The following is a 26,144-nucleotide window of genomic DNA, read 5'->3' on the forward strand; positions in this document are numbered from 1 at the left end:
GCAAAATCTTGTGTGGCTGTGACGCGACACAGTCAAGACAATAAAGAAGAAATCCTACGCTGATGTTTCTCTTGATCGGTGGATTAGCACAACGTGCCTTAAAAATCAAAATGCAATGAACTAGGTCCATATTCCTTAATGTTCGGACCTCAACTCCAACCATGTTGGGGCTAAAGGAGCGAACTATTTTACATTAGCTTTATTTCGTTGGTCCAGGTTTGTGATTGGCCAGTTGCTTTTTCCATGGAGCATTTTTTTTTCTCCTGAGGTTAAGGAACACATTTTAGGCTAGAAAATAAAAAGTTTGCGGAATGTAGTTTTCGACCTACTGTAGATTACTGGACCAAGAGACGCTTCGAACCCTATGTCATCTTATTATAATGTTACTACTGCATACAATTTGTATTTGAGAAATATAAATATTGCAATTGAAAATATTAAAAAACACAACATACAAATTATATTGTCAAGTTATCAATTGTAGCAGAGTTTTATTTTTATACATTATCTTATAGATTATAAATTATATGTAATGTTACATTTTTAGAAAAGATTATTAACACTTTAACGTACATTGTTTTGGCAGATGATGTCAGTCCAGATGTTGTTTGTCCTCTTAATATTACTAAAGGTGCGTTCAACTCGGACCAAGTTTCAGTTTCCTGGATTAACCCGACTGTTACTGACAACGTTGATACAGGTCTGTCAGCTACTTGTACTCCACCTTCCGGGTCGTCACTTAAAGTTGGTTTAACTGAAATTACATGTATCGCTACTGATATTTCTGGAAATGTTGGTATTTGTAGTTTTTTTGTACATGTCACAGGTAAGTTTAATTTTACATGTTTTATATCATTTGAATTAAACTAAAAATCACCAGTTGTGAGAACGAAATGGCACTAATACACTTCAGAACTCTGACATAAGCAATAAATTGTGTTTATTGACTTTTATTATTAAGTAATTGTTTATTATTTTCGGCCTACTAAAGAAATATCTTTTTTATAAGATACTGGTGATCCCATTTTGACATACCTATTTTACATTCAGTCATTTTTAGTAATAAAGAATAAATGTATAATTATTCTTAAATTTACGGATTCGTTAAAGTGTCATCAATTGCCATCTTTCTTCGTTATTTCTATACTTCTTCATCATTAACTTTTTCTATCTATCTTTCTCGCCACGAACTAACACATTTTTAAATGCGGGCATAGATTTAAAAGCATTCGCCAAATAATATTGTATTTATATTCTCATGACCAACAGGATTTTATTAGATACAAATTGTGGATGATATTGTAAGCAAACTAGGGGCTACAATGCATATATTTTATTTATATTTTAGATAAAGAATGTGATGATTTGTTGCAACGTTTGGATAATCTGACCTCAACATGCGGTGAACTTCCACAACTAAACGGCTTTCCAAACGTGGAAGGTTCCCAAAACCTATTTAGTTTTAGATTAACTTCTTCAGAGGCTACGAATATAATAGCAGGGGTACGTATATATGTATTACCTTCAATAAAAACAAAACAGATTTAGAATGCACAGAAAGAGAGACCATTATTGTCATAATGTTATAGTTGATATATCACTTTGAGCAAACATTAGATAACAACATATTTACCTAATAAAACCGTAATTTTAAGTGAAAGTCAACAAGAAGTCCATTGTCTGGAATAAATGCCTTTTTGGTTAAATAGTAAAACAACAGAATGACATATTCACAGTTTGCTTTATTCATCATTATTATTATTATTCATGTTTTTGTTTTTTTATAAAACATCTCGATAGTTATATCAAAATTTCAATATATAGTAGATGAATGAAAGTGATTTAAATTTAGTTTAATGCTATCGCAAAACTTTTGTTTCATAGATTGAAGTTAATATATATGCATACATGGGGAACGAGATTACAGAAAACGGCACACTGTTTGTAGCCTTACTTTCATCTGATCTATCTATCGTTGACATTTCAGTTATTCATTTCAGGGTAAGAAAACACTATTCCTAATAATACCACAATTATGTATTCATAATAAAGAAGTACTTTTACTAAAAAAAACTGTGACATTATGAAGTGATCATAAATATTACATAAATGTTTTAATAAATGTATACTAAAACAAATCATAACCAAATACAAACACAGTAATGGGCATAATATGCTTACAATTGCTGATACGTACTTTAATATAAATCAAAGAGCTGAATAGGCATGGTAGATAAATATAAATATTTGTAAATTGGTCATGATTCAACTCTTGATGTCATCATTTTGATGATTAATACAAATTGAAAATAATTTGTTTATCTAAGAAAAACAGTATTAGAATAATTCTTATATTACTTTCTTGTTTTATAATCGTTGTTTTTGACATACTTAAAATTAAAACGGTAGGTAATTGACTTTTACATCATAACAAATATATTTCAGGTATATTTCAAAGATGAAGAAACATTTTTCGAAACAAACCTGGCTGATCTCCACAATTTCGAAGAATATGGTCAACAGCTTGTTTCGTTATCCTTTCTTCCTGATAGCGATACAGAACACAAATTACTTTCACCGACCACTTGTTTGAGTCAAGATGAACACTCTTGCGTAACTCTCACCATTAGGTCATTTATATCAGACTGTAAAGATGTATGTATTGATAGATATACAGAATGGATACGAGGAAGCGAAGATAAATACAATTGTGAGATGACTTCAATAGATAGTGTTATTGACGAGTTGTATGGAAAATGTATTGGTATGTAGGAAACGCAATTACTATTTTTAATTATGTGTTTTGTTTTTTAACTTTTTATTGTTATCAAATCATATAACTATAGGCCTAACATTATTAAATAGAAAATGCTAAGACTTAGTATTAAATGTTTTTACTTATTTTTAACAGCACAGCCTACCTAATAGTATTATTAGACTGCATAGGGAGTGTAATTTACGTACAATTATCGCGTCGTATTTCTGGATAAAAAACTCGATAAGAAATTTCCCTATTTCGAGAATATAACGATTTAACGCCATTCCCTTCTGGTTTTCCCAGTACACAAAAGACTGCTTTAAACAAATTAAAAGTAAACGTTACAGTAATCTAAAAACGACCAAGCATCCCGATATGTCAAAAACATCCCAATATGTCAAAAAACCACTCCAAAGCCATCAATACTACAAAAGCCATCAAATCCCACTTAGTACAAACAAAATATTGTATTGTTTGGAAATTAATTATTAATATCGTTTCTCTCTTTCTTGGCTATTTCTAGACTTCTTCATTAACCTTTTCTATCCATTGACCTAATCAAGTTCCACCATGAAACATAAAGGCGCGTTAAACTCCAACCTGGATTAAATAAATGAAGGAATTATTGAATTATTTATTATAATTATGCAGTGAAACAATTCATTAGCTGACTTATTACTGCCTTAACTGTAAAAGAGTTATTGTTAAATTGATACATTTATTACATTTTTTACAGATAACAGTGCAACAAATCCTTGTAGAAATGGAGGCATTGTTGTTCAGCCTTATGAAATGATTTTTGAAATTCAAACTGTAACCGATGACTTTTATTGCGCATGTCCACCTGGTTTCAGAGGTCCAACTTGCACAGGAAAAATTGGTTTGTTACTTTTACATTTGATTTTTATTCAATGTTTATGCATTGTTGTGAAAATCCTACGCCGCCACACAGAATACTAATAATAAATTGGAGAAACCTTGATAATAATGAAATGTCCTGCCATTATAATTAGATTTTTTATTTGTTAAATGAAATATCTAAAACATTTATAAATTTTTTTAGGATTATAATTTATAGAACTACTATTAGCTATTGATATTGTCATGCAATTACTTTGTTTGTATTTGACAAGTTCTTTTACTTCTTTTTCTGTTCCCAGAAACAGTTCTTATTTAATGTTACCATTTTAAGTTATTGTAATAAATGTATGCTGTTTTTATTTTATGAAATGTTTCTAAATAAATGTTGTTGTTGACAATATTATAAAATAATGAGGTTTTCATGGAAAAGTAACTATCAAATTATAATGTTACTCTTCATAATCAAAGCCATGCAAAATAGCACAGCATTAGTAACTGTTTTTGTACACAGGAACAACAGCGTTATTGAAATCCTGTATTCATTTTAATTTATAATTGTTTATCTTTTGAATTGATTCTAAAAAGTATTCTGCATAATATTCTACAATCTTTATGACTTTTTCATGTAGCTGATGTATTTTAAATTGCAATCTTTTTTTTTTACAGTTCTATCCTTTCAGTAGCGATTTATTTTTTTATCTTGTTTTTAAATATTTGATTTAATTTCTTTTTATAGTTAAATGTGGTCACAATGAATTCAACTGTGAAAGTGGTGAGTGTATCTCACTTAGCAAGATGTGTGATAATGTGCCGTATGACTGTGCAGATAATTCTGATGAACCAGACGAATGTCAAAGTAAGAACTATTCATTAGCTTGATTAGGTTTTCTACTTTAACGGTTATCTATTTTGAAGGTTATCAAACTCTGAAATTGCCTATGAATGAACTACTTTAGTCACATTTCAAAGGCATTCATCAAATTATGACATATGCATAATTATATTTTATTTTATTTTTAAGATAAAGGATGTGACGATTTGTTGCACCTTTTGGACAATATGACAGCAACATGTGGTGAACTTCAACAACTTAATGGCTTTCCGATGGTGGAAGGTTCGAAAAATCTATTTAGTTTTAGATTTGATTTCCCAGAAGCTAAGAACATAATAGCAAGGGTACGTACATAATCAAGTTAATTAACTTGACTTAAGTCAATATCAATATTTATTATACTAGAATTTGCAAAGTGATTTTTGATTGATTGAATATTATTCTTTTTTTTCACACAAAACTCTATCAAAAAAGTGTGAAAACAGGATAACCATAAGCAAGCAAAGCTTTTAATCTGTGGCACCCTTAACTTTACAAATACATTACAACAATGTTTTCATGTAGTAAATAAATTATTAAGGAAAATACAACGTACTATACTAATTACTATATGTATACATCACAGGCACAGAATATATATGGAAATGTAGTTAATTAATTTAAAACGAAGTTCGAAGTTTGAAGCAGATGTATATCAATCTACAAATATTCTCTAAAAAAATATTTAAGCGGCGGCTCCAGCCTACTTGAAGATAGAGGGGAATGAAGTTGCAATCTGTGCCGAACAATTCGCTCATGATGATCTGTACAGTCGCGAAGTACTATGTTAGCACAACGTGTTTTGATGACGCAGGGCCTTCCTAAAGACACAAATCGCATTTCGATTACATTAATGTTGTCTTTTTATGTTATTTGAAATATTTTTCATTATTTTGTTTAAAAAGTTGATAACTACAATAAAACTGCAAAATGCACTGCAAAATGCGCTGCAATTTACCTGTTAAGTTACTTTAATAAAAACATGTTTTGTTTCATAGGTCGGAGTTAATATATCTGCATACATTGGGAATGAGATGGCAGAAGACGGAACACTGTTTGTAGCCTTACTTTCACCTGATCCGACAGTCATTATTATTCCAGTTATTCATTTCAGGGTAAGAAAAATTGTTATCATAATATTATTCTTAATTATTAGTATTCATAATAAAGTACTTTCTCTAAATTGCTTTCAACTAAAGAATATTAATGTTTTCAATTTCGATTAAGGTAAGTAAGTAGTAATACAAATATATTTCATCCCTTATTTATATATTAACACTTTAAATAGAAAAAATTCTGTAACTCCAACTAATAAAATCTTGATGAGATCATGTTGATGATCATTACATATTGATATGATAGTTTTAAACATTGATATATGTATTATAAAAAGTGATAATTAAAATTAATCAAATAAACAAATCATGAACCAAACATAAATAACAAATTAGCAATTAACAGAAAACGCCTGGGAAAAGTTTGACCTAGGAAAAGTTTTAAATATTGAATCATAAGTTTGTTTTATATTATTATAAAACTTATTAGTGGACTCTCTGATTACATATTGAAACTTGTTTTTTTTTTCTTTTAATACCAGAAATAACCCTTTCTTCTATCATAATCATTGTTTATGGAATATTCAACATTTTAGGTACTTTTGTTTACATCATAACAAATAATTTCAGGTATATCTCAAAAACGATGAAACATTCTTCGAAAAAAACCTGACTGATCTCCACAATTTCGAACAAAATGGCCAGCTTGTTTCGTTATCCTTTCTTCCTGATAGCGGTGCAGAACACAAATTACTTTCACCGATCACTTGTTTGAGTCAAGATGAACAATCTTGCATAACTCTCACTATAAGGTCATTTATATCAGACTGTAAGGATGTATGTATTGATAGATATGCAGAATGGATTCGAGCCAGTGAAGATAAATACAATTGTGAGATGACTTCAATAGATAGTGTTATTGACGAGTTGTATGGCAAGTGCATCGGTATGTAGGAAATTCAATTAATATTTTGAATTTTGTGTTCTTATATTTTTTTGGAAAATTTGAATCATAATTATTAATTTATTACCATTCTGTTATTGTGAAATACAAAGAATTAGTATAGATAATTGTGCTAATAGCAGCACAGCCTAATAAATATTATTAATGCATTACTACTACTACTACTGCGTCGAGCTTGCTCGGATTCTTTTAACTACTTCTTTCCAGCCGTCTCTGTTCATCATTGCTCCTGGTAGCTCTTCAATTTTATGGCCGGAGTCCAAAACTAGTTGGTCAATGAATGATTTTGGGGGCCTGCCTGGTCTTCTTGTCCCATGTGATGGCATCCAGAGCATAAGTTCGCTTATCAGTTCACTTTTGTTGCGGAAAGAGTGTCCAACAAAGCGGACTCTTCTTTCTTTGATAACATCGGTGATCTTGCGAAGATTCCCATATAGCTGAGCGTTCGAGAGGTGCTCTTGCCACGAAACGTTAAGAACGGCTCGTAGCATCCTAGTATATGTTCCGTTTAGAGTGTTTTCAAGTTTCTTAGTTAGGGTCCATGTCGATGACCCGTAGAGAAGGACAGACTCGACTGTGGTCTTAAAGAAATTTTTCTTCATGTTGTTTGAGATGTTGGACTTCCATATGACAGTAAGGCGTTTGAGAGCTGACCAGGCTTTGCTGATACGTATATCAACGTCTTTTGCTGTTGAGGCTATGTTGCTGCCAAGATAGGTGAACTGGTCGACTTGATTGAGAGCGTATCCGGAGCTAGTTTGAATTTGACCTTGACAGTTTACGTTCATACTTTCTGTCTTTTTGGCATTTATGTGGAGGCCGATTGAGGATGCAGCATTTTCAATGGCGTGTAGGAGGGTTTTTGCTCCAGCGATCGTGTTCGACAACAGGGCTATATCGTCAGCATAATCAGCGTCAGTTACCAATGTCGCAGGGAACCTCTTACTGATTCTTGGCTTCAATGTTAAGCCGTGTTTGTTGAGTGGATCAATAGCCGAGCGGAGAACATAATCAAGACATATGATGAAGATGTAGGGAGCGAGAGTATCTCCTTGAAGGACGCCTGCTTTTACCTGAAACGGATCAGTATCACCATCTGGAGAACGAACCAGGGCACTTGAGTTTTTGTACAGCTTCATTATGGCATTGACAAATATTATTAATGCATTAGGAATATGTAATAAGTACAAATACTGCATCGTATTTATTAAAATACTATTACATATCATTATCATTTACAATTTAGTTGCACCAATTATTACGTCAGTCAGTAGTTCAATGAAAACCAATTCAGAAGAAAGTGTAACATTGTATTGTGTAGCGTCTGGAGTTCCAGCAGCGATTGTTCAATGGGGGAAATTCAATGAAGCAGATAAATACGTAGAAGTTACAAAGCCATCTACTAGACAAGCAGTTTACGAACTAATGGATTTTTCTGCAACGTAGGCCTAATTTGTTTTTATTATTATCTTGAACATCCTCATTCTTTCTTTGATTCGTCTTTCGATCAGTAGTTTAAGTATATCAATCATGCAATACCAGAAAATATGAAAACCTAACCAAAAGTTAAAATTGTCTTTTTTTTTCTCGGATCTTATTAAAAAAAAATAAACCTTAAGGTGTGTTTTTGTATTATAGATATGCTTGCCGTGTTTGGAATATCGCGGGTACAATAATCAGTGAGACTGTAATTATTTCATTAGAAGGTAAAGAGCAAACATAAATTATCTGATAATATAATATTAAATATAAAATGCACGATACTATACAAATTTCTACCTTACAATGTATATCTTTTTTCACATTAGTTGCTAAAAATTCCACTGAAGGCATGTCATAGTTATTGTTTTCTCAAGTAAAATTGCTTTCTGCTCCTTTTTATTTTTATATTAAAGAGCATTTCATAGTTTTTCTTCAAAAGTGTAATCTATGTTGCCTGTCTTGTATCAAATGTTTATATTCTACTTTTTTGCAATTGGCGTATTTCTTTGCTTAGATTATTTTCTATCACTGAATAATGTTGGTATAACATTTTGTTTTACATTACATTGTATTAAGGTTAACCTAGTTCTTTTGTACATAATAACTGTATTACCTTTATATCCTTTTAGATGCATCATGTACGGTTAATCATGCGTCAATGCGGGATAGTTCAAAGTCGAAGCAAAAATGTTACAACAGTACTATAACAAATATCACACGTACACGTAATCCACGTGATTTTGGAGGGCAGTATTACAAAGACACTTTTGTTCAAGGATCCGTTCTGTACAGTATGTCATTTTCCTCTTCCAACTTTGACATTGGCAATGGATCTTACTCCAATTCCAGCTCAACAAACTATAATTACGTCATAATTTCCATAGAATTCACCATGTTGAATCAAAATACAGGTGTAGCTGTTTACTTTCAAACGTTTAACGGTATAATAATTAATCCTGAAAAAGAAAGCTTTCAAATTGACTTGATGTTTGATCAACCAATCAAAATTAAAAGCACATCTACGTATGAGATTACACTAAATTGTCATTCTCATCTTCCCGTTCAATTTTCTGATGAGGCGATTTCAATTAATGGAGTTACTTGTAAAAACGACTCACCAGAGTGTTTGCTATTTCTAAGTGAATGGAACATTCAGGCGAATGCTGGCTGCAGTCAAACAGATGTGGAAATTACAGCCCTTGAAAGTTGCGTTGGAGAGTTTGTTAAAGGTATAGTATTAGTAAAGCTATGTAAATCTGTATTGCACATGTACCTTATGACATTGAAAAAGTTATTAATATTGGAATTGAGGTAACCCACCTTGCTATTCAGACCTGCAAGTAAGTCCCATTTTCAGTAAAAAAAAGAATCACCTGGCTACAGGCTTAAGATTGTTCTTCAGAACATTCCAGTACTTATATCATTTTCTTTAACTGCGGATTTTTGTTCACGTATTTAGTCTTTTTTCAAGATTGTAATGCTATTTTATTTATATAGTTTTAGAAAGTTGCTTCATTATCTTTATTTTTAGATCCTCGTGTAGTTCGTAACCCCGAATCACGTGCTGTTGATATTGGTATGACAGTTATGTTGGAATGCATTATAGAAAATGTAGAGTTTTATGAATGGTATAAAAACGGCGACCGTATCCCCAATGCTAACAGTCCTACTTACAGTGTGCAGCTAGATAAAGGCCAGAGTCAGGGTGACTATACTTGTTTTGGATCTAGATCTCAAGATAAAAAAGATGCAGCATCAAACCTTGCCACCGTGCTCATAACAGGTTAGTCACTTTTCATTGTCATGTCATTACCACATAGTCCAAGAGAAGGTTATGTTTCAGAGCCATAGAAAATTGTGATATATGTTTTTCAAACTTGAATACAAATTTTGTTGATATTTATGTTAATTTTTAATAAGTGTTAAAAATGTTTTGTTATTGTATTTTTTAGGTTTGTCTACTTTTAGAGTAAATGTTACATTCAATATTTCATTCAAGGAAGACTATTCGAACAGAGAAAGTGCGGCATTCAACAATTTTACAAATGAATTGAAGAAATCTGTAAGTATTACTAATATTATCAAACCCTGAAATGATGAATTTACAAATGTTTCCATTGAGTAGTAAACATAGTGGTTACAAGTGTTATTACCTAAAATAAACATCAATCGATTTTACTCAGCGAATCCCTTTGAATAATTTTGCAATAAATGCCATATACAATTATTTATTTTTATTTGTTTATTTCCTTTCAACGGGAATCGAGAGGGGCGAGGGGGGGGATTGTTGTTTAATTTAAATTTGTTTGAAAAATACATATTTGCCTAAACTGTGTTACGTTACATATGGGTCAAATATTTATCTCTTTAGGCCTACTAATAATAATTCAAAACGCAGTAGGCCTATAGAACCTATTTTCTAACCTGAAAGAATTCTACAAAATAGGCCTACCACTTTTAACACCAAAAAAGAACATATAAAATATTTGTATTTCAGTTGTCTGCAAATATACCACAAGTTTCTGAAATTTTTGTTATGAGCCTGAAATCCGGAAGTGTTATTACAGTGATGGATTTATACATCAACCAAGGTCAAAATGCTTCCACATACAGTACTATGATAAATGATTCTCTCACTTTGTTACCTGGGTTTTTCACAGACTCTGAATCTATCAATGTAATAAGTATATGTAAGTTTTTAAATGATTTTTTCTAATAATGATTATAAATAAAACCACATAATTTGTGAAGCAATCAATGATAAAGTGTGTGTAGGCCTACTGTAAGCATTCGGCTGAAATTGTTTTTCAAACAATGCATTTTTTCTCGAGATCATCCTATATTCACCACCATGAGACAGACTTTCTCAATCGTACTTCTTTGATATCGTTTTCATTTGTGATTATTTGGACAAACATATTTATGTTCAGTTCATTGTTGCTTTTTATGCAGCATCCTGCATTGGAGAGGACTTGATAATTGATGGCACTCTCTACAGTTTTCCAGATGTTCCTCTTGGTGTAACTGCAGATTCAATTCAAGATTGCCTCCTATATTCTCACGAAGGTAAGTTTAAATATAAAATATATTGCGACTTCAGTTCTTATAAATCACCTTATGTTTACTTAAAAAGATTACGAATCAAGATTACGATTAAGAAACAGATTAAAGTAAAACGTTTCCCTTAGTGACACAGTTCTCTTGCTAGCATAATTTAGGCTACTAAAGTGTTCACAAATAACTTTTCATGATTGTATTTTTTTCTGTTTTCAAAGATACAACTGTTCCTCTTGCAACCCGACACTGTGATGGAAATTTCATATCAGGAGCTGAATGGGACAATGTCGTAATCACAGACTGTGACATTAAAAATAGTAGACTAGACGAGGTATCTAATTTACTGTGATATTTGGGGAAATCCTTTGTGGAAATAGTTTTTTTAAATATACATTGATTCAACTTTTGTTTTCTTTTTTCAGATTGAAGTTACAGAAGATAATGTTTTAGTAATAGCGGACGCTCTTGCAGAATTTACACAAGATACACCAGTTATGGACGAGAAGTCTGTTGGGTCAGTTGCAAACATTTTAGAAGATATTGTTAATCTTGAGAATCCAGATGAAAGGGTAAGTATATGCTCTTTTCATTATCAAACAGCTGTTGAATTTTGCACAACCTCAATATGAAAAGTATGCAGTTATTGGTAAAATGGTTAAGGTTTTATGACAGACATTTACCGAAGATAATTTTAACACGTATCGCAAATCAAGCTCTACTTTATTTAATTAGTGCTAACTGGCTACACCCAGAGCAAATTTTTCACTAATGTTCAATTTCCAAAGCTAGTATGGGACATAGAATGTGCTAATTTGAACTTTAACAATGTGATTATTCATGTAATTATGAATTAATTAATTTATATTAGTTAATAAAAATAATGTTTGTTTGGACTTACTTTTAATGATTATTTACAGATAACCTCAAACGTGGTTGAAGTTGTTGATAACATAATTCATTCTGGTATACTGAATTTATCAATGAGAGAAACAGCATCGTCGTTTGTGACGTCATTAGAAAGACAGCTTGCAACAGTGGCAGCAGCAGGCATGAACTTCACCAGTGTACAGCCAAATATTGGCGTGATGACTTTGGCAGTAAGCTCAGATTCTCTGGTAAACGGGCTAGCTTATGTAGCTTTGTCTGATGGTGATTCACTCAAGAACATTTTTGAATCAGACGATGTTGACATATATTATGAGGATGTTCCTTCCTTTAATATTGTAGGAGCTTCAATCGCCCTTCCGCCTGAGATCACCTTACTCAGTCAGGCTCAACTGGGCGTAGATGAGATCCGATTATATTTTACGGTTTACCAGAATAGTTCTTTATTTATTTCTAACAACTTGGTTATCAAGAAGTCTGGAGAAGGTTTTAAGCGCCATGTTGGCAGTAAGATCATTTCAGCTTCAATAGAGGCTGTCATGGTTGATGGACTTGTCACACCTATAAAATTGGCTTTCTTACCACGGCATGTAAGTAACTAAGTTAAACTATTTCATGTAGAAAGCATTTATAAAAGATTGAGACTAGGTTGTGTACACTATAAGAGTCACTTCTAATAGAAAATAGAAAAGTTTCTGTAAAAATCTCTGGCTGAGTTCAAAGATATTTCGACATTCAATTTCTGTTTGTTTATATTTATTCATTTTATAGGAAGTTATCAATAACAATACAGAATGTGTTTTCTGGGATTTTTCACTTGATGATGGAGTAGGTGATTGGTCAATCGAAGGATGTGAGTTAAATAAAACAACAGACGACCGAGTCATATGCTTATGTGACCATCTTACCAACTTTGCCATTCTTGTCGTAAGTCATTTTTTTAAATATTTTTTCAGTTTTTGTTATTTGCATTTGTTACAACCGCTAATGTAGTAAAACCTCTAGCTAATGTAGTGTTTCTACATTAGCTGGAGGTTTTACTACATTAGCGGTGGATTGTTCTACATTACCGGTTGCTTTGACATTAGCTGGCATTTTATACATTAGCGGTTGTAACTTTACAAATGTCATTAGGGTTGGTGAACTAAATACGCCGACTTTTTTCCAAACTACGTCAACTCTAAACGATTCTCTATATTCTCTACTCTAATCTATTATTTGGAACAATAAAAGGGAAAAGATAAAAAGAAAATCTCTAATTGGTGATGATGAAATGGGAGGCATTAAAATGCCTGATTTTATTCTTTATGTTAACGCACTCATGTGTGGCTGGTAAAAAAAATTATGAATGATGATGGTGCTAAATGGATAAATATTCCAATGTATTATATTAAAAAAATATGTGATGTTAATGTTTTACTTAATATGTCATTTCATAGCATTATTGATGTTAATTCTAATAAAATTCCACTGTTTTACAAAAAATATGATAAAAGCCTACATAAATTATGACAGAATCTCTAAAAAAAAAACCTCAAACTTATAACGATATAATGAATGAGCAACTGTGGGGAAACGACTACGTTAAACTAAAAAAAATATCGCTTTTCTACAAGCATTGGATTGACAGTGGCATTATCAGTATTAAAGACATTGTTAATAAGAACACTTTTTTAACATCAAACGAAATACTGGTGAAACTACAATGTAAAACAAACTGATTAAATGATTATTTGTGCATTATTAAGGCAATACCAATTCAATGGAAACGTATTATTAAGGAGGTAGATATTTTCAATTGTGATGATAATGATGAGTTAGTTGGGACCAAGTATGAGATTAATACTACCAAACTAATATACTCATGGTTTGTGAAAGAATATTTCATTATTCCAATGTCACACGAACTAAAATGGGAAGAGTACTTCAATGATAACAACATAGATTGGAAAACATCTTGGTTACGAAAAGTATGTATTAAAATGAAAGAAGAAACTAGCACAATTCAATTATAAGATGTTACATAGAATACTGCCTACCAACAAACGGCTGTATCAGTGGAAAGTTAAGGAAACACAAACGTGTGATAAATGTGGAGAAATTGAAAATGAAAATCATTTGTTTTTTAGTTGTACATTTATTCAGAAATTTTGGAGGAAAATTCTTAGTATCTTTGTAAGTTTAAACCACAATAATATATCATTTAAACAATTAATACTAGGAACGGGAGATAAGCTAGTAGATTATATTTACACATTTGCAGCATTCACTATTTATAGAATAAAAATGTTATCAGCACTAAATAAGCCAGTGGGTAAATCGTTATGGAATTCATTTAAAAGCAATATGTTATATGACATTGAATGTGAAACATATAACAATAAAGAAAGAAGTATAGAAAAATGGGTAGCTTTAAGAAATACTATTATGCTAATATAATTTCTAATTTGATACGATTAACCGAAAAAGAATTACAGTGATACGGGTTACTGGTGGTACTGAGCTATTATTTTTTGGTTTTTTTTGGTTTTTTTTTATAATTTTCTATTTATCATGTATATAAATATATTGTATAATCCGGGTTGTAAAATGAAAACAAACAAATGAAAATGTGTGAACTATTTTAAAACGGGATAGATAATAATGATGATCCTGTCAAGTGTATAGCAAAATATAAGAAAATTAATGAAAAAATGAGTAATACAGAATTCATATATGTAAAAATGTTACTTATGAACTGTAACGACATGTACAAGTTAAATAATACGATTTTATGTAATATGAGAAAATATGAATGTGAATAAAAGTGGTGTTTGCGCAACAAAAGAGAAAAAAAAACTCTAAACTATTAAAACAAATACGCGAATTGTCCATAATACATCAATTTAATATGACTATTTTCCATGCTGTTTTTATAACTGTTTTTTAGGCCTATTTTGATAGGTATACTGGTCTGGTATATTGCTCTATCGTACATTGTACAGACTTGATTACATTATTAATGCATAAGCCATATTTACGACTAAAGTTAGACATAGGCCTACCTTCTGTATGAGAATGTACTATTTGTGAGTACCGTTTACAGCCCAATGAATTAAAATTAATTGAAACACAGTGTTCTTAATGTGTTATGCATAACCAAACTAAATTCATCATTCGTGCTTTATTCGCATTCTTATTATTTGTTACATAAATATTGAAACGGTGCTCATATTCGTAACATGACCTCATAATCGCGTCGAGCATATCTCATTGGCGAAAGTTCCGTATTTTTTTGTTGTATGAAAAAAATGTCTCCGGGCGTGATTCGAAATGAGCACTGTTTCAATAATTTGACAGTATGATGTATATATATATATAATTTACACAGTGCTACGCAACACAATTAATTTACATATATATAATATTATGTTTACAGGACTATTATGAACCCAAAGAGAGTTACAATGCCTTATCTACTATCAGTATTATTGGATGCATCGTTTCTGTTGTCAGTTTGGTGGCAACAATTGCTACATACCTGTACTTTAAGTAAGTACAAAAACAGTATAAAAGAATTAGAAAAAAAAACAATAAATCACAAGATTCCATTAACTTGTAAACTCAACAGCTACGCAGCTGTTTAATTCGAAAATGTTATTTTGCGCACGGTCAGAAATATTTGAAAATAAATTTTGTGTTGATTAACACGATATCTTCCTTTCTTGAATCAGTAATAATAGTCGTAGCCTAGAACTAATTTAATGTATCTTTAACAACTATGTAGTAAAGTTTAGCAACTACGCAGCTGTTTGATTCGAAAATGTTATTTTGCGCATGGTCAGAAATATTTGAAAATAAATCTTGTGTCGTGTTCTTGCTTAATCTATGATTAACACGATATCTTCCTTTCTTGAATCTGATAAAATTCTTAAAGTATTACTCGACATAAACATAGGTGTATGTGGCGTTAAACCAGCTCAATATAATGCATAGAAAATACAATTTTAAAAACTTTAACCAACGTAACATTTATCTAAAAATAAAACATTAACATACCTTTCTATTATGTATAAGCCTGTACTGCTCTATTTTGTAGTTATGAACATGTAATAAGTTTATTTTATTAATTTTTCATTATGGGTTACTTTGCAAGAAGCCACAATAATGGGACACTGCGTAAAAATGTAACGATATACAGAGCGCCGCCTATAGAAACTGTTCCATAAAGTATAATACTTATTAATTTGTTTGATACTGTACTAACAAACAATATTTTTTTGTAGACAATTTCGAAGTAAACGTCCACAGAAAATTCTCATTAATCTGTCACTCTCGTTGCTTCTCCTCTACCTCGTGTTTGCAATTGGCATCAAGCAGACAGGTTATAAAACTGGATGCATCGCTGTGGCAGCGTTGATTCATTACTTGGGACTGGCTTCTGTTTTCTGGATGTCAATCGAAGCTGTAAACATGTACCTTATGTTTGTCAAAATCATCCACGGTGAAATTAGATATTTTATGCTCAAAGTGTGTGTAGCAGGTTATGGTAAATATTTTGCATTCCATTTTCATGCCCATACCCATCAGTGAGTGTAACATTGGTTCGCACTAGAGACGCAACGCAAAGACGAAGACGCAACGCAAGCGTTGCATTGAGTTCGAATATTCCAATCCATTGTAATTGATCAAATAACTTTGCGTTACGTCTCTGTGTTGAATCTCCTATTATAGAATAAGCGTTTACCTTCCTGATTGAAAATATTAGTAAGAGTTCGCCGCTTACGTCTGATCTAAATACCTGGTCAAGAAGACAATCTAAATGACTAATGATAATAAAGCAAAACCGATAAACATTCATTTTCAGTGGCAACAAATAATTATAATATTTTGCAGGAAAAAAGGATTTATTATAGTTGTTTGTGACGTACTTTTCTTTGTACATTCGGGAACGAATCATTCCACGAGAGATAGGCCTACTAATAATCTGTATTCTCGTGCAATAAATGTTATAAAAGGCACCATCCTGGTCTGGGTTAGTTTGTATGTCTGTTCCATCATTCATTTTTATTCAAGTGTTTCAATGCCAATGAGCTTCCTTTTTCACAACACGCCATGAGATTATGATGGCGCTAGTTACAATCAGTTACGCATGATTAAATACTAATGAATGACGTAATGACTCAACTACAACTACACATTTTGCGCACGGTCAGAAATATAATAAAGTTTACGTTTGAAAATAAATTTAGTTACGTGTTCTTGTTTAATCGCGATATCTTCTTTTCTTAAATCTGACATAATTTGTAGCCTAGAACTAATTTAATGTATCTTTAACAATTGTTTTCAGGAATTCCTCTGATAATTGTTGCTGTTTGTCTTGGAATTGATGTTAATCAGTACGCGACTAACGATTAGTAAGTAACAGATCAGTTTCAAAACGTTTGTTGATAAAGTTATAAATTAGGCATTCCAAAACTGAGAGTGAAAAAAAAGAGGTACCAAAGAAAACCGTGTTTTATATTGAGTATAGAGTTTATTTGTCTTCATATATTTAAAAGAAGCCGCGGAGGGGTTGACCTCTCTCTTGATTTTAATATATATCTTCTGTAAACTATTTTCTTATTGTCCTAATTATTTGTAACTATTTCGTATAAACAAACCATGGAGTAAGGAATAACATACTGACTCTTATCCAAAGCTTGTTGTTTTCTTCAAGAAAATAAATAATATATTTTTATGGTAAGACAAACTTTTGTTTAGCTAAAAGACATCGTCTGGTCATATTTTTAAAATTATTCCTTTTTTTCAGCTGTTTTATTTCTTCAGAGAATATTCGGAACTTTGGCTTCATTTTGATCATTGGTGTTCTTATGATGTTCAATTACGTGGTGTTCATTTTAGTAATGCGTACTTTGATTTGCCGACGAAAGATTGGCAACAAAGTTGAGAAAAGAGACGAAGTGATTAAACACCTCCAGAATGCTTTCGCAGTTTCTGTCCTTCTAGGCCTAACATGGGTGTTTGGATTCCTCGCCATCGATGCAGATTCGACCTCTCGCGACGTGTTTCAGTGGCTGTTCTCTCTGTTTAACTCACTGCAAGGGCTCTTTATTTTTCTTTTCTTCTGCGTACGCCAGAAGGATATTCGCGACGCGTGGAAGTCAATTTTCAAAGAAAGTGACAAAATCAAGAATGTTAAAAATACCAAGGATACCGGTAGTAGCAAGGTTAAGGATGATAACGTTGAAATGAAATACAATGGAGATACTAAACTAACCATTTAGATCAAATAAAAAATAATTATATTAATGTGTTATTTAAATTGCTTGGGTTACCCTCCTACATGCCTATTGCTAATTAGTACTAGCCTATCATAAAGCTATGCTATCTGGGCTACGTTATATTTTACGTTACTTTTCAGTAACGTCGTTTAAAATACTTTGTCAATTAAGTTATGCCTGATTGGGTACGATAGATAAATTAAAATCAATAATATTAATAGTTACGCCGAAATTAGTTAAACCGACCTGATAACATTTCATCATTTTAGTAGGAACATAATAGCCTAGTACTATGTCCCATATTATGGGTTTGTCAGTATCTAGAAATCTGAGTATAAGCATCAATCTAATCCAAGTGACTACGCATTATCAAATAATAATCAGTTCACACGTATTTCTTTTCATTTTAATCGGAATTACAAGTAGCCTAAATGTTTAGTATTATTAGTTGTATTAGTTTTAATTTGTTTCTGTATTTTTATTCATTTTAAAACACGAGGGTACTCCAATTATAGAGACCGAATGCATTTTATATATTATAATAATAAATACGCGGTATATATGTACACAGTTTATTCAATACAAAATATAGAATATAATTATATAGAATTAAAACAATCAGAAAAAGCCTATATATCACAGAAATAAAGTGGGCCTATATTGTTGATATCGGTCAGTCTTCCAATTTGAAAGTGCTTTTAAACTATAATTGAATCTATGTTATATCAACTTTGCGCCATCATATTAAGTGCTTCTAAACTATTATCAAGTCGATTAGACCAATATAGATGGGAGAAGGAGATGGGGGCTGTATCATTGTCAAAGTTTAGTTAGGCCTAATTTATTTATTTTTTAATAATACGTTCACAGAGGAAGGGTAGTAGATTTTCAAATTATGTTAACTAATATTATGTTTAAGTAACTACATAAAGTAAATATAATACAACTGTTTGGGTGATTTAAAATAACTAACAAAAATAGCAAATAATCAGTTTGTTTTGTTTGTGATGTGATATGTGAATGTGATATGTCCATATATTGACATGATGATGTCATATCACTACGATATTTGGGTATATAACTACCATTGTTTGGGCACATCACACTTTTTTTTGTCAAACTGGTTTGATACTGATTAAAAATTATCTGGTTTTATTGTACATGAATTAGTAGTTCTTTTTTTAATTAGTTTAATTCACCCCACACTCAACCCCCCCCCCCCCCGCCTCCCCACAACAGATACCCAGACAGCAACCAGCCTTCTTATTTGTTAACCTTTAATTTACAAATCATTGCACCTAAATCATTAATTGATTTATTTTGCTACTAGAGGTCACAGAAAGGCGCAGAGAGAGCACAAAAAATATGATTTGCATGTAGGCTTACCAGGGACAGTCGCTGCCCTTATAAGAGGCTTTATCCTGAGAGGTTTTCCTCTCAAACATTAAAGATGTATTGTCCCTTGAAACACAAAAAAATGAAGGTCAAAATATTCTAAATTTAAATTGGCCATATCAAAGTAATATTAAAGTTATTCACTTTAAGCGGAAAATTTGCTCCAAAAACGACACGTTTACATAATTAACAGGTAAATTAGTTTGATTATATTTGGTCTGGAAAATCATCAAGAGCGAAAGTAAACAAAGATTTCAAAACACGAGTATGCATTATGCTATGCTAGTTAGGATTGCTTACAACTCGTACTGGTTGAGAAGGTGTTTTCACACAGATCGCCAGGAAGTTTTATGATTATGCATACAGAGTAGCCAAACAAGTGTGCTGCATTATGGGATATGTTTTGATTGAAAACTTTGACTGGAAGTCAAAGTTATTTTTTGAACAAAAAAACGTCTGTATTTCAGTTAAATGATTTTTTTTTCGACTAATTTTTGGTGAAAGTTAATAACTATTATGATAATTCAAAATAACCCACCTTTTTTCGAAATCTTTTATTTTTAATTTTTTTTGTAATTCGTCAAAGGGATAATACATCTTTAAACAAAACTACTTCTGCCATAATTGATACAAAGGGTTAAACTACTAAAATGAAAAAAAAATGATCGAGAATTGAACCTACAAAAACCACTAGCCTAGCCAAAGTACCACACCACTAAGCCAGCCAACCAGTCGGGAAAATTGGTGTTTGTACATGAGGTTATAAAACTGTGCATGCATGAGCGAGTTTCAATTGACCAATCAATTGTGTTGATTCTGAATCAATCTGCCTGAATCCTAACCACTTTGTATAAAGTTTACGGTACACCACGTATGTAATTATGAAATGCATTATTGGCGTTTCATACACGAGATAGGACAATTAATATTGTCATGTTTTGAGCGACATGTTTAAATCATGGAGATAGCAACAAACTTGTAAGATTCCGCTTGGAACTCCACTCCAATTAGCCTAAAAATGTTTAGGAGTCAGTTGTGTGGACTTTTTGTGTATTGTGTGTTGTGGCAAGTTTGAAAAAGGTAAGATTTAGATACATTTTGAATACTGTAACAACTGTACATTGAGTTATAGGAAGGAGGTCATGATATTTGGATTGTGTCGGCGGCATATCCTTACTAAACTGCACGGTAGGCTTTCACAGTACGTAAACGTTACGTATCATGACAGTTATCACGCTAAATTAGATTATTTTGCAAAATTAGGTTCCAATCTCAATTAGTTACTATCTCAACATTAAGTTACAGTAACTGACAACAATGCACTTAATTATTATGTTATGTATTGTTTAAAAACAGAAAAGAACTAATAGTTATTTTGATTTAGATCGAAGCGGAATAACGGAGCCTTACTACACCTACACTACAGTACAGTATTGGGATTAAACTTGTTACAAGGCTCTTTGTTTTGATGAAATGCCAAGTGTGCAAAAATCGGGTTTTTTTTTATTATTGTATTCTGATAATGGGTAACTTTCCGTATAAAACCCGTTTAAGTGCGCTGCTGAATAACCAGTACCGCAGCGGTCTCTTTGAATGCGGGCGGCGTATATGTGGCTATTATAATAGCACGAACATAAAACAAATGAAGTTGTATAAAGTACCAGAAAAGTAAAATTCAAGTTACATTACCAATATTAGTCATCTGATAACATTTTTTATCACGCCTTTTTGTTTTCAGAATTTGTTTTACTGTGTAATTTGAACTATCCCCACACTGACAAGAAAGTGCTTATGTTCAACAAGATCGTGTAACACAATATAAAAGAAAGTTGAAATATGGAAATTATAGATTGATAATTATTAGAATGAATGATCAATAGAATTGTTTTGTCCGCACGTGACCTATTTTTAGTTTATTTGTTAAACGTACAAATTGAATCAATTACAAAGATCTTTGTTTTTATACCAGTATAAAAAACCTCATTTAGTGCCTTTACCGCCAAAAAACAAGTTGTCAAAACAATATTATAATTTGCTTTAATGCACCAAGTAATGGTACTTGTCTGTTTCCATTCAAGTACAGTTAACAGTAGTTCTTGAATGCATTTCACCAAACATGTTCTCCTTACCATTGGCCTAAAACGTTACAGGATTGTTTACATTGCGGATGAACAAATAGTTTCAACATTAATTGGTGTTTCCTGTATTTATTGTTACTTATAATCTCAAATTCCTGGGGTGGACGATTTAGAATTTCTTATGAAGAAATATTTTTATTGCTATCCTTTTCACCGTCATATGATCACTTTTACATTAAAAAAACACACCAATAAGTATTTAGAACTTCAAACCGCAATGTTGCTGTAAATGATTTTTCAGTAATCGATATCGTCCTTTTTCATATTTAAGTAGGCTAGGTACAATAAACACAAACTTCTATGAACGCACTCTGACCATATTCATGGTATGTCCCATGACTTGTCGCAGAGAATATATGAATTATAAAGTAATTTCTTTTCCAATTTCCAGATCACCGGCTTTTGAAATCGTCTCCTATATATTAACACTAGCAGTTCCCAATCCAAGAGATAGTTTCAACCAATCTAATTATTGGTGTTTTATTTAGGAGTGCTGCATAAGGATAGACTTATTAAGAGTCTATTTCCGATACGTACAGGTACTAATGATTAGTTTATTTAGTACCATAACACAAACCAGCCTACTTGTTAACGACACCGTTTGTATTCCGGAAAAATACAAGTAATACTGTACCTTTACTTATAGTTAAGGAAGCACTTACGTGTATTGAGTCTCATATAAAAACACAACTAAAACTAGAAAGCCACTCTGAGAGCGCATACCTCCGCCTACTGCAAAATTCTCCTACATAAGATTTCTCCGGGAAATATATATATACATTATATAGAATGCTGTGTGTGATTTAGACTAATTTCACTACAAGCATGTGTATGCGAATTTGGTGTAACGGTTATGTAGCCAGCCTTTCAACTAACAATAGATTCTGTTGACCAACAATAGAACAGCCACGCCAAAAACAAACGGGTGAATTTGAAAAGAAATAGGGTTTTGAAAACTACTCTTATCACAAAACCTGTAAATTAAATCAATTAACAAATCACAAATTATAACTCTTGCCTCTTGTACAAATTTTGGACAAGTAGTTCTCGAGAAAATGCAATTTCAATTTACTTGTTACTTTAAGACTGCTCGCCGGCTTTTGAAAAATTCTGTCCTATCTTAACACTAGCAGGTCTGAAAAATATACTAAAAAAGTGGTCCAGAATTGGGACCGTGGTCCCAAAATTTAATGAAATGGTCCTTGAACACATATCTATCTGTATAAGATCTTGTAATTACTTTTTGAGTAATCCTGCTAACAAACAAACATGTTCGATTATATATACCTCCTTGGCGGAGGTAAAAAACAATATTTTCACCTGCCCACCCTACTTAAATAACAACAGCTTTGTGAGTTGCTTCGAATACTGTATTTCTTTTTAAAGACTCATTATTTATTAAAATAATACATTCTCACTCTTAAAGGAATAATGTTGAGTATACTGAAAATGAATGGTTGCAATTCTGTTCTTTCATTTTAAATGTTATGTGTGTGTGCAGAGAAACAATAAAAACAAACAAACGTAACATGCTATTGATGGGATTCAAAGAAAACCAATTTAGAACTATCGTGAATTGCGATTTCTCCCGGGCCAACTTGCACAATTACACATTATAATATTGAAACGAAATAAATAGACAATTACTGGGAGTAGTATCAAAAATACAAGTACACATCTACTTTTCTGTTGCAACGACTACGTATTGCAGTAGGTCAAACAAACACACACTCTCTTCTTTGTGGCTGATTCTCTGAATTAAAAAAAAATAAGTGGGGGGGGGGGACTTTTTGTGAAAGTTATAATGTATTACAATGATAATGATATGGCCAAGTAAATTGAAAGCATTAATTTAAACAAAAATAAAAATTCTTTATTTTTTTTATACACACCATTTACACAAAACTACCAGGTAACTTGCAATTTACTTATCTAACATCATAAACCCAGACCCATTCATATTACATATTTCTTTTTCCTTTTATTCATTTAATTTTAGAACGACCGTAAATGACTATGCAAATCCGGTATTACCGTATTTGTTGTTTATAAAAAAAAACTTCAACCGTTAGAAACACAGAAAAAACTAGATTTAAATGTCATTATATAAATTAGGTTTTTAGAAGATTGTTATTAAACTATTTATAGAATAGTTTTCCAGGAGTTACAGGAACAATTAAATCAAGAACAACAATTACAGAACACTTTTTTATTAAATAACCAATCAGACGCGCTTATTATATCCAAATGTAGTAGAAAAGTAGCATATATATAAGAAGATATAGTAAAAAGTATTACCTTTTTGCAAAACCTGTGCCTTTCAAATTAAAAGCTGGAAAACCTTAACTCGACTTCTTACAGCTTAAGTTTTCAAGTTTGCTTCCAAAGGTATGGTTGTTATTTTGGTAAGTAAATATGTTATGTTGCTGGATACTAGTATAATTCTAATCAATTTACTTTCTTTTAAATACCCCTTTTCACTTCAACATTGTTTAAGCAGTGAGCGTGTATCTATTGGAAGACCTTGCAACACTTTTAGTTATTATTTGCGATTAAAAAAAATTCAGGTTCAACAATTTGGCCTAATTAGGGGTGTGTTCTGAACGTGGTATAGCATGTCTAATGGTTGTCGATACTAACACATATCCCCACACAATAATTGTTTTTAATTGCTTAAAAAAATTGCATAAAATACGTTAGTTGGGTTGTCTAAAAGTCGTAGATGACATCATATCAACTTTAGTCATTACACCTTATTTGGTATAAAATAAGTGTAACTTATAAGTAAATATGTCGTAACAGGTTTAATTTTTTTTTTTTTTTTTGATATTATATTTAATAATTCAAGAAATAATGATTTATTATTCATAATTTTTGTAGTAGGCCTGTAGTAAACATTTAGTGTACGTAAAATATAGTCTGAAATGCTATATTTATATAAAACAGGGCCTATCGGGTATTAAATACATAATTGTTTTGAGGATAGGGATTGTGACTAAATTCAGTTTTCCTCTCTGTAGTTGATTTAGCTTCTATATATAAATTTACGTAAGGGCAAAATTCGGTAAATCGCGCCTTACTTCTAGAATTTTCACTCGATGGTATGTAAAGTTGGTTCGTACTTTCGGTACTGATTTTAACCGCCTGATGTAACCCTGTTTACTAATTAAATTGAGTTAGATAATTAGTTATTGACGATTAAAACGAATTTAGGTTCAACGATTTGCCCCAAATAGGGGTGTTTTCCGATCGTGGTATACACTGTCTAACTCGATGGTATGTAAAGTTGGTTCGTACTTTCGGTACTGATTTTAACCACCTGATGTAACCCTGTTTACTAATTAAATTGAGTTCGATAATTAGTTATTGACGATTAAAACGAATTTAGGTTCAACGATTTGCCCCAAATAGGGGTGTTTTTAGATCGTGGTATACACTGTCTAATGGATGTCCGTCTTGAAAAATACCCGCAGACAATAATACGAGGATGCTTCGCATTTTCCTATCTCCTCCTACGATAGTTGTTTTTAATGGCTGAAAACCGGCTGAACAGCTCGAGTACAGCATCATAATGTTGAAGACAGGCCGATTTTCTTTTAAAAATTCTATTTTGATAGATTTAATATACGTTTATACAAATGTATTTATTTGCGATGAATGGAACATTCCAATCTCTGTTCCACAAGTGTCTATTCCCTCAGGCGTCGTAAAGGCAAGTACTGTATGACTCATAACAGAAATTCGATCCATTTTTTTTTCAATCTGTGCAGCTGCAGAGGTTGGATATACATTTTTTTTAAACGGATAATGAGCTAGCGTTTTCAGTCGCCGTATATTATGTTCCAATCTTTATTATTGCAGTTAAACCACCCACATCATCACCCTTCCCTCACTGGCATGAGTAGCGTTGTAAAGCCAGTAGAGGATAGGCCTACGGTGCATCACATGCCATAAACGCAGAACAACTTTGGTGGGTAGGGTAGGAACCAACTTAAGTATGAATTGGCTCTAAAAAACAATTAAAAACCATTAGGCCTACTAATTAAGTTGAGTTAGATAATTTAATATTTATTGACGATTAAATCGAATTTATGATTTTCCCCGAATAGAAGTGGTTTTCACAAATTGTTTTACATTATATAAACATGTCGTAGTGATGTATCATGTACTATTTCAATCGACTAGGACGGTGATAGTTTCAACAAAGTATTACATCGCAATGTTTTACTGTGTTTAGTGGTATATTATTTGTAAAACATGAAAACAATTAATATTTCGTTACTAAATGGATAAAGAATATATTTTAAAATTGTTCCTCTTTGCACCCATCCTCTTCCCCATCCCTCAACCCTAATGTTACATACAAAAGACAAATTAAGTTTGCTTAAATTTGACTTAAACAATTGGTCTCATTA

Source organism: Antedon mediterranea, chromosome 9 (assembly GCF_964355755.1).
Source record: "Antedon mediterranea chromosome 9, ecAntMedi1.1, whole genome shotgun sequence".
Lineage (NCBI taxonomy): Eukaryota > Metazoa > Echinodermata > Crinoidea > Comatulida > Antedonidae > Antedon > Antedon mediterranea.